Here is an 8,614-nt window from a genome sequence, read left to right as displayed (position 1 = left end):
GGAAGGGAAGAAACACCGGGCCGCACAAGACGCTACCACAGGAACAGATACTTTGATGAAGAAGAATCTAAGGAGAAAAGAAATATAGGTGAGATTCATATCTATCAATTCCTCAGATATTAAGTCTCATTTAATATTACAGGAACAAAAATGAGCACATCCATATATTTTGTAAGAGCATTATGAGAATCAAGCATCCGATGCTTTGGATATGTCCATATTTTCTACTCTGCAGGTATCAATACATTTCCGAAATAAAGCTAGATCCTCATATATTGTAGTTTTATTATTATAAGTCACCTTAAATAAACAGGGGTGAAAGAAACCATATCAAGCATTGAGAGATTTAAGCGCTGGATGCGTGGCTAATAATTTCTTTCGTTTGTGTGCTGTCAATTTGGCATAGTCCTCTGCAAAGAGGAGATTGAACGTTGACCAAGGAATCTGACCTTTAGCGCTGGCAGCTCTTATAACTTTTAGAAGATTCAAATATAAAAAATAAATAAAGGGTGACTCCCCTTGGTTTCTTTGACGATGAAGCTGCATGACCAGGATGACCAAGGCTATGTGCTCTTTGTATTTCCAAAGATGGTGAACCAGGCAAATCCAGTATTTGGGGCAAAAATGATTGAAAAAAAGAGGTGAGATCTGATTCTGCAATTCTCTCTACCAGACCATAAATGCAATTATCCATATCTTCTGCATGCTTTTGCAACAAGATAACTTCAGATTGCAAAGTTTTAATAGACATAACTGAGTCCGCAAGCACCTCCACCTTTCGTTCCATATGAGAGACTCTGTTTTCCACATGTGACCATTTATCATTCAATATTTATAGTTGTTTATTGGTTTCTTCCATATAAGGTTTAAGAGCCCTAATCTCTTCAAGAAGTCACTCCATAGATATGGTATTGACAGCTTTACTAGGTGATGGAGGATCTTTCTTGGCTCTTTTATTAGTTAACACAGATGATGTTACAGGAAGCTTGGACGATAATTTATTCATAGTAGACGATGAAGATGCAGACGTTGAAGGTGTAGAAGAAACAAACTCTTTGTTGGTATCTCCTGTATTTTCTGATGTTTGATAATAGGGAAAATGAGTTAGATAAACCAATTTTGTCAAAGCTTTTATTACTTTGTATTTTACTGTTAGTTAATTAAAGATTTCTAGATCTGCCCATATGCAAAATATAATATGTTGAAAATTATGAGGGAAAAATAGATCTACACCAAATATGGCTTCACATCAGAAGAAAGTAGAGTAAAATGTGAAGTAAACTGAATAATTCCAATCTGAAGTATCAGATTATATTCAGCAAACAGCTTTAAAAACAAATTCAATCCACAAGAAACATAATAGGCAGCGGTAAACTCATGATTGGGAAAAAGTTGAAGAGAAAGCAAAAATAATTGTTTCCTCAGGCAACTGCCATGACCTCCAATGAAATTATGACATCAGCACCTTGCCCATGGACATCTTTGGAGGAGTCACTCTGTCCCACACATGCTCCCGCAGTGTTACCCGCGCTCTGTTGTTGAAAAAAGTTCTGCTGAATGCAGGCTGGCCTCTCCATCTCCTGCTGCCGTCACAGGGCTCACGGGAAGGTGGTAATCTTCTTATGGCGCCAAGCTCCAGGGCCGGAGGGTTTCACTATAGAATTTTATTTGCATTTCTCTAAAATATTACCTCCAAAATTATATAATGTTTTTCATATTTCATCACATGTAACTCTACTGGAGGTTCTTTTCAAGATGCTTTATTTTGCCATATAACGAAAGATAACAAAGAACCTAAGTTGTGTAAAAGTTATAGACTATTGCGTAGGCTCTCATTTTTCTAATGAGACTTCTGGATTTTGAGCGGCAGAATCGCCTGTTGTGTGGGCGACTCAGTCTAACCCACTGCAGGTGACACCTGTCGCTCCAATCCGGGTTTTGCTCCAGTCAACTAGCAGTGCCTCATCTCTACCCGAGGGCAGGGATGACTGGGCAGCTGAGCGCATGACATAATTGGTTTCTCAGGGAAGCCGTGGTCACTCAGGTCTCATCCGTTTCTCTCAGTTACATTAGTCTCATATATACAATGACAAACAGAGGCAGTATATGTTTCAATAATGATTTTAATGAAGCAACTGCATCTTAGATAGCAAAGCGTGAACTGCAATAATCAGGACGACACAGCATGACAATATGAAAATTGTGACAAGGAGAGTGAAGAATAAGAATAACGCTACCATATTCTCACTACAGTCAATAGACTAATTCCTACCTAGGTTATGATAGAGCACAGCGTGTTAAGCTCTAATTCTGCCCTTCAGGTTTCCCTGGGAAGACATCATCCCCCATACATTAGCAAAGGTCTGAAGTCTGCAAAGCAGCTGTAGCGAAGCATTCGGCAATCAGCATACAGTTGTGGTTCTCTGGCTGGAATCTCCCTCTAACGTGTAAGGGACAGGGAAGTGTTTTTATAATAAAACAGCTGATGTTCTGAAAAAAATTCCTTATGTAAGGATGTGTGTTTTCCACGAATGTCGGAGACTAAACTTATACCACGTTCACCGGCAATGTACCTTGCGGTAGCCTTGGAAGAAGCACAGAGTGAGCAAGAATGTCTTGTTTGAGAACAGAGTGCTGGCCTAGGCAAAAACAGTTAGATAAACAGAAAATAAAACAAGCCCGTAAAAGTGGCTATTGTAACAATAATAAAATAAAGCCGAATAAAATATATCTAGGTTAGCGTGCACAGCAGCTTGGCCTAGTGTGTTAAAATAACATGCATGGAGCTATATCTAAAATGGCTACACAACAAGACCAATATCCCTAGTTAATCTGGATTATAAAATATTTGCTAACTTTTCTGGCTCTTCGTCTAGAACCTCTTCTTCCTAGGTTAATTGGTAAGGAGCAATCTTGCTTTAATAAAGGTTGTATGTTATTACATATGAGATAATACAAGATGACTTTTTATATTTTAAGTAAATATTTTACCTATAAAGAATCTCTTTCAGCAATTGCTCTTGATGCTGAAAAAGCTTTTCATCGTGTTAATTGGCTTTTTATTTTCTCCACTCCTTCCTAGTTTGGGTTTGGTACACAATTCATAAAATTAATATCATTAATGTATTCTTTTCCTAGAGCAGCCATTTTTCTAAATGGATGCATTTCTCCTTCATTTTCAATACATAGAGGAGTCTGTCAGGGATGTCCATTGTCACCACTTTTGTTTATTTTTGCTTTGGAACCTTTTCTAATTAAACTTAGTGCCAATTCAAATTTGTATGGTTTTCAATATGGGGAAAAACAATTAAAATGTTTGGCTTATGCAGCTGATATTTTACTTTTTATATCAAAACCACAATCTTCACTTCCTACTTTCATGTCGGAAGTTTAACATTTTGCCTCTGTTTCGGGATATAAATTAAATAAAGATAAAAACGAAATACTTCCTTTAAATAAATTCAGTTTTCTTGAGAATTTTAAATTATCCAATTTCCATTGGAATAATTATAAAATTAAATATTTTGCCCTTTGGTTTAAGCCTTCTTTAAAGATACAGGCCCTCATTAAGAGTTTGGTGGTCCAAGGAACACCGCGGTGGAGGTGGCAGTCGCACCATTGCAGGCCGGCAGTTTAGACTGACATATTATGACCAAGGCGGTGTTCTGACAGGAACACAGACAATTTCACTGCCAGTCTCGCCAGTGCGGATGGGCCGCCCCAGCCGGCAGTAGGCAGCTCCAGGCCGGCGGGGAACAGGTTTCCACTGACTATATGATGAGGTGGCACACCGCCAGGATTTCTGCCATGGTTGCCCGCCACGAAAAGCCTGTTGGAAACACACAACATAAAAGGGGACACTTACCTTCAGGAACACAGGCAAGTCCGCAGCCACCATGGAACCTGAACTGGAAGTCTTCCCAATGCTCCTGCTGGCCATACAACTCCAGAACCAGCGGTGGCGACGAAGACACCAATCATAAGTACACCCGCCTAGCACACACTGGAGGGAAGGCTATTAGTACACACCCACACACAACACATACACACGGCACAGCTAGCGACGGCCACACAGAGACTCAAACATCTGTAGCAACACACACACACATGCACACACTTACACACAAACCACACACATCAAATCGCACATATGCAACACATACATGTGGAAGGAAAGCAAGAACAAGTTTGTTACTCTCAACACCAATGGGTCTCTGGTGCAGATATATTAGATAGAAATATAAATATCATAAATAACTATGTACAACATACGCTTACTGGCTAGTCGAACTGTATTGTGTGGCCCAGGCACAAAGGGCAATGTCCATGGCCCCAACTTGACCTGTGACTGCAAAGTGGCCTCCACATGGCAGGGGCATCAATGGGGCATTCAGGCACCTGAGGGGAGAAGGGAGTCCGAGGTGGGGGTATGTGTTTTGAGGAGGGATCCTTATGTTTGGGTTTGGAGGGAGGGTCCTTTGGTTTGAGTTGGGGGGTTTAGGTTTTGACTTTGATTTTGGGGGAGGGACTTGGGTTTGGGTTTGGGAGGAGTAAACTTGGGCTTTGTGGGGGTCTTAGGTGGGGAGGGGCATGACTTGTACCAGGGGGACCATAGGAGTACTGGGTGGTGGAAGGCAGGTGTTTGGGGGGAACAGGGACTGCGACAGTGGGAGGGAACAGGGAAAATTCTTGCAGGAAACATTTTTAGGGGCATAAGGTTGGTCATGGGATCAACATTTGGGAGTGGAGGAAGAGGTAGTGGTTGGGAGGTGTGTACCGTGAGGTTCCTTGGGTGCAGGTGCAAGCGTGAATGCCATGTGTGTACTGTGTGACTGTTGGGTGGGAGAGTGTGGGCATTTAGGTGTAGTGGAAGGAGGGAGGAGGAGATGCAGGGAGATGGCAGGGTGGATGTATGAATATATGTTGTGGTGTCTGCAGGTAGGGTTTATGTGCTGCATGAGGGGGTGTTGGCAGTTGTGCTGAGTGTGCTTGTGGTGTATGGGGTACATGTATGGGTGTCTGCTTTTGTGGTGACAGTGGGAATGAGGGCACTTGTGGCAGGATCTGGGAGTGATGTGGTAACTGCAGGTATGAGGGGTATAGTGTCTGTGAGGGAGGAGGTGGTGGGGGAGTCCATTCAGGGAGTGGATGTTGTTGTGTCTGCATGTGTCTGTTGTGTGTGTGCATGGCAGTGGTGTCTTTTGCCATGCGTGTGATTTGTCCTTGCGAACTGAGTCTATTGATGTGGATGCAAGTTGGTATGAAAGTGTGCCTTGGATGGGTTAGGGGAGAGGGTTGTGGGATTGGGAACAGATAGTTGGAAGGGGATGGAAGAAGAAGGGACACTGGCTACCATCAATGAGGAGGCCAGAGCCTGAAAGGGTCTCTAGAGGGCAGCCAGACCACCGTGAATGCCTTCCAGGTAGACATTGAACTGCCGCATCTGTGATAGCATTCCCTGGATGGCATTCACGATGGTTGACTGCCCCACAGAGATGGACCCCAGGAGGTTAATAGCCTCCTCATTGAGGGCAGCATGGCTGACTGGGGCAGTGGCAGAGGTGCCTGCAGCAAAGAAGATGGCCACCCTCCTGGGTGAGCAGGCACAGGCAACTGGGTGGGGAGCTAAGGGGGGGCCGTGCTGATAAGGGGGGTGGTGGACAAGAATGGTGCTGGGATGGTCCCAGATGGGTCCGCCACCCCCAGCAAACATCCATTGGAAGAGAAATCTGAAGGTGTTGTCGTCAGTCCTGTCTCCCCTGTGGCACTCCCCTCGCCCTCCGTCCCACTGGTCCCCTCTCCTCTGCTGGTATCAGCCTCCTGGGTCCCATGGGCTGGAGCTTCCCACTCGCCGGTGCCTCTTCTCCTTTGCCTAATGATGCTGATGCACACAAAGACAGAGGAGGAGAGGGAGGGTGGCAGAGAAACAGAGGGTGCAATGGGTCAATACCAACCCAACATTCACACAGAGTAACAACATCATTATCTGCTGCTATGCCATGACAGGCAATGGCGTCACCTATACATGCTACAACAGTAGGACGCCATGGAGTAAACTGCAGCAATCCTGATGTAAACTGCTGATTGTGGAACAATAGCACTCATGTGCTTGATAAGGGTCATACTAGTCGCACTTGCCCAGTACTTGGCACATTCTCATGGTCGTTTATGGAGACATATTCTGTACTCCTCACTCAACAGAATCCTGCATGAGTAGGTAGCATGCCCACTAATCCATTGACAAATAGCACAGTGACATATGTGCCCACTGTGCCTGTCTACACATACACTACATGGCAGCTGATTGAGGACTCACTAATTACCTCTGTCACAGTGGTAGACTGATACTGATGGCAATTCCCTGACACCTTAGGTGTACTGGTGCTGATGGTAGGATCTGGGCTCTTAAACTTTGTTGAGGGTGACCACACAAATCCCAATTTGGAAGTGAATGCCCTCATACGTCACTGTCTGCCTGGTATGGTCACACATCTTTGAAACCAATCCTGCCAGGGTGGCTGATACCCATAGTCGACGTGCATCTACCAATGACCTATGCTACATCTTCCCACTAGTAGTCAACTCAAAGCCATACAAGCATTAAATTATTGAGGTGTGAGTGTGTACTTACCCCCTTGTGCTGCTGTGCTGCCCTGAAGCGTTCATCCACCTCAGGATAGGCCACCGCCAAAATGCGGGCCATTAGAGGGGTCAGGGTCTGACTGGCACCACTCCCTCGTTGGGAGGACGTCCCCAGCTTGGCCACTGCGGTCTTACGTACTCAGCATCTCAGGTCTTCCCACAGTTTTCTGCAGTGGGTGCTCATTCAGCTATGGACCCCCAGGTTCCACACTTGCTTGGCGATGGCATACCAAATCCGCTTCTTCTGAGGGGCGCTGACCTGCACGGGTGACACAGACAGAAGGACCAAGTCATGTAGAGTGGCATCACAGGGACAGCAGTGGACATCACACATCAGGCACATCTCTTGGCTACACTAACATGTCTTCACCCCACTAACGCTTTGATTCCTCACCCATCTCCATGCATCCACTCCGTCTACCCTGTCCCAACACATTTCAACCTCACACACATCACTATCAGACAGGTCAGTGACATAAGACTCACCTGCTCCTCTGGTGCCCAATACTACTGTCCATACAGGGGTAGGACCCCTTCCACAGGCTTCTCCAGCTCCTGCTGACTGAAGGCTGGGGCCCTATCTCCTGCAGGACAATGCATTCTGGCCCTCAGAGAGAGTACACAGCAGCTCACACAGTGGAGGTCTTGCTTGCACGAGTGTCAGGAGTCAAGTGAGCAATGCTACAGAAAATGGCAGTTCGGGCCACCATGTACATGACCATCAACACCTGTGGTGATCACCATTGGCCCCAGTTTCCCATAGGCAACAATGTTATCCAATGAGGAGTTGCACTGTGGTTGAGACCGCCTACTGCCATGACGACTAAAGCCAGCGGTATGATGTCATTTCCATCTGTCCTGTGCATGGATGGCAGGCGGCTGCCATTTTACAGGTAGTCAGTGAATTGTAGGTGAATTTCAGGTGTGTGATGATGGATGCAATATGGTGATTATTGCATTGATCGACTATGTCCACACATTCAAAACATTAACTTTAGGCCTATCCTCTCTCTTATTCCCAGATACCTTGCAATGGTGAGAATGAGACATGCCCCTGTGTACCGGCCTCTAGTCGACCTTGCTACCCTGGAAGACAGACACATCATACAGATGCATCGTTCGAACCGTCAGACCATAATGGAGCTATGTGCCTAGTTGGAGCCGTATCTGTTGCCTGCCGTATGTCATCCTCATGTCATCCCTCCCACAGTACAGGTGTTGTCAGTGGTCCACTTCCTTGCCTCAGGGTCGTTCCAGGTGACATTGGGCTTGGCAGCAGGGATGTCGCAGCCGATGTTCAGTCATGTGTTGAAGGATGTACTGTGTGCTTTACTCAGACACCCTGACCAGCTACATCAGGTTCCCCCAATGTGCTTATTTGGCCACTGTTAAATCTGTCTTTTATGATATGGCACACATCCCTCATGTGATAGGGGCCAGAGATAACACCCACATTGCCTTTGTTCTCCCAGGAGAAATGAACAAATGTATAGGAACCGGAAAAACCTTTACTCCATGAATGTCCAGGTGGTGTGACTCACTTACCACTATATATGTCCCAAGTTACAGCCAAGTTCTCTGGTTCTGTGCATGATTCCTACATTCCTAGGAACAGCAACGTCTCAAACATGATGGTACAGCTACAGCGGGACAGGGCCTGGCTCATCGGTATGTATACAATAGTATGTGTGCCCCTGTAATGACACCTCTCTTCACATTCTGCCCCGTGTCTCTGCTGGTATTGATATGGTCCAACCTTTGTGCACACAGGTGACTCTGGCAATCCTAACCTTCCCTGGCTGCTGACACCTGTGAGATATCCGACTACAGATGGTGAAAACCATTTCAATGAGGCCCATGGCAGGACGAGGCATATCATTGAGAGGAAGTTTGGGCTACTGAAGGCCAGATTCCACTGTCTACACGCCTCTAGAGGTGCCCTGCTCTACACACCACTAAAAGTCTGACAGAT

Source organism: Pleurodeles waltl, chromosome 4_1 (assembly GCF_031143425.1).
Source record: "Pleurodeles waltl isolate 20211129_DDA chromosome 4_1, aPleWal1.hap1.20221129, whole genome shotgun sequence".
NCBI classification, from domain to species: Eukaryota; Metazoa; Chordata; class Amphibia; order Caudata; family Salamandridae; genus Pleurodeles; species Pleurodeles waltl.
The sequence above is the reverse complement of the archived record's forward strand: the minus strand, read 5'-3'. Positions refer to the sequence as shown.